The 2,748-nt window shown below is 39.2% G+C and overlaps 1 non-coding gene across 1 annotated transcript; it reads right to left on the bottom strand.

Annotated features, from left to right (window-relative positions):
- Positions 1–904: 904 nt before the first annotated feature.
- Positions 905–1,009, bottom strand: LOC131615392 (small nucleolar RNA R71). Its single transcript, XR_009287809.1, has one exon. It is a non-coding gene; the product is annotated as a small nucleolar RNA R71 (small nucleolar RNA).
- Positions 1,010–2,748: the final 1,739 nt, after the last annotated feature.

Below are 2,748 nucleotides of genomic sequence, written 5' to 3' on the forward strand. Positions count from 1 at the left end.
TCCTTAGCTTTTATTTTATGCAATAGGATAGCCTCTTCATCTCCTCCCCTTCTTTAATTTTCAAAATCTTATCTCTTTTAACAAAACCTTCTTATGTTTTCAACCTTTTCAAAACCTTTTTTTTAAAATATCTTTTGCCCTTAGCGGCCTTTTCTTCAAAACTTTAGACACGACTAATTGTTGAAACGAGTGGCGATACCCCACGATTTTGAAATTGATTGATATAATGAGATCTTTTCCGCGTGAGAGAGCTAGTGGCATACTCGTTGATTTTTATCCGAGTTGGAGCCCTTCTTTCATTTGCGATGCAAAGAACTCGTTTGTTCTCATGCTCAAGATCAATGGCTGAGTATTTCTCTCTGACGACGATAAAGTGTTTATTCGGTTTTTTAAAATGTTTTACCTTTAGGCGGAACTACATTAGCTTTGACTTCTCCATTGCACTGAGGAGGTATGTAGGCACAAAGCTTAACGCTTTGCCGAGCTTAATTTAAAATTCAACCAAACTTTTTTTTAGCACACACGACACATATTTTCAAAAAGGTTCCTGTGGAGTACCACAGATATGAGGGATGCTTAAAACATTCCCCTCATATAATCAATACCCGTACCTAAGATCTCTTTTTGTTTTAAAAACAAACTTTGGGTTTTTTCATTCTTTTCCCTTTTTCTTTGGAAATAATAAAGCGCGGTGGCGACTTTCACTGAAATATTGAGTCGAGTCAATCCTGTGGCTTCGATCTCAGATTTTCCCCGCTAAAATAAGACTACGCCTTTTTCCTTTCTCCCTGAGAGATAGAGCTTGGGCTTGGTTGCAATCCTTGCCACAAAATTCTGTCACAACGTGAGAAGAACTGAAGACTGTTTACTTAGCACGTCATTTTCCTCCTAGCAAAACAGCTGCATTATGAGCCCAAATCAATGGATTTAGACAAAAGGACACTAAATCTCTTTTTGACGCATGGGAGTGATATAAGGACATGATGCAAATATGCCCACATCACGGATTAGAAGACTGGCTCGTCATTCACACATTTTACAATGGACTGTTGTACAACACGAGGTTGTGAATAGATGTCGTTGCTGGTGGCACACTTATGGATAAGCCGTATGACGAAGCCTATCAACTAATTGAAAACATGGCTCAAAATTATTACTAATGGGTAAGCGAAAGAACTCCTGTGGATAAATCTCAAACAGAAGGTGGAATGTACAAAATTAGGAGCCTAGACAAAGTGAACGCTAAGGTAGATGCCCTTACCCAAAAGATAGAAAGCTTGCCTTACCACCCGCAGCCACCGTGGCTGCTGTAACTCCAAACTTCGAATTATGTGGAGTTCTTGGACATGCTGCCCCCGAATGTGCTATTTTGGCAGGAGTCTCTGTTGATCAAGTTAACTACGCTCAAGGGAATCCGTATTCCAACACCTACAACCCTGGATGGAAGAATCATCCTAATTTTTCGTATTAAAATAACAACGCTATGTTTGTACCGAATCAAGCACCTGATGTACCGCCTGGTTACCAAAAACCTGTTGCTAACATCCCTAATATGCCTAATGTTCCTAGAAAGTCTAACCTCGAAATTATGATGGAAAATTTCATTGCTACCCAAGCTCAACAAAATAAGGATTTCCTTAACCAAAATGTTCACACCGGTGAACAATTGAATCAATTAGCAACTAAGGTAGATGCGCTAGCGACCCATAATAAGATGTCAGAAACTCAGATTTCTCAAGTGTCCCAACAACAAGCAACTACTTCCGCACCCGCTGGATCATTTCCTAGGCAACCACAACCCAATCCTAATACCATGACACTACGAAGTGGAACTGAGTTAGATGGACCAATCGATCCAGGGCTTCAGAACCCAACCATGTATAAGAAACCTGATAAAGCGATTGAAAAACCAAGAGAACAACCTGAAACTAAAAAGGAGGATGAGAATGAAGAGCATCTGAAAAAGAGAAACCTTATGTGCCTCCCCCACCATATAAACCACTGATTCCATATCCTCAAAGACTTGCTAAGTCTAAGAAAGAGGGCCAATTTAAGAAATTCGTAGAGCTTCTGAAGAAACTAAATGTTACCATTCCTTTCACAGAAGCTATTACCCAAATGCCCTCATATGCTAAGTTCCTCAAGGAGATCTTATCCAATAAGAAGAAGATAGTAGAGAATGAAACTGTTACGCTAACTGCTGAGTGTAGCGCTATAATTCAAAACAACATGCCTCATAAACTAAAATACCCTGGTAGTTTCTCTATACCTTGTGTACTTGGGAAATTCGTAATAGACAGAGCCTTGTGTGATTTGGGAGCCAGTGTTAGCTTAATGCCTTTATCCATTTGTGAAAAACATAAACTAGGTGAATTGAGATCGACAAGGATGTCTTTGCAGTTAGCTGATTGATTTGTTAAATTTCCCGTGGGAATGCTCGAAAATGTACCTGCTCGCATAGGACAATTCTATATCCCCACTGACTTCATTATAATGGACATTAAAGAAGACTCTAATATCCCTATTATATTAGGTAGACCAATTCTAGCAACTGCTAGAGCCATTATAGATGTGAAGAAAGAAAAGCTAACTTTCGAGGTCGGTGAAGAGAAAGTAGAGTTTATTCTCTCCCAATTCTTCAAAGCCCCATCCATAGACGATTCGTGTTGTTTCTTGGACATTATTGACGAATGCGTTAAAGAAATGGAAAAACAACAAAACACCTATTTTGAAGTGTTGAAAATACCA

Source organism: Vicia villosa, linkage group LG6 (assembly GCF_029867415.1).
Source record: "Vicia villosa cultivar HV-30 ecotype Madison, WI linkage group LG6, Vvil1.0, whole genome shotgun sequence".
NCBI lineage: Eukaryota > Viridiplantae > Streptophyta > Magnoliopsida > Fabales > Fabaceae > Vicia > Vicia villosa.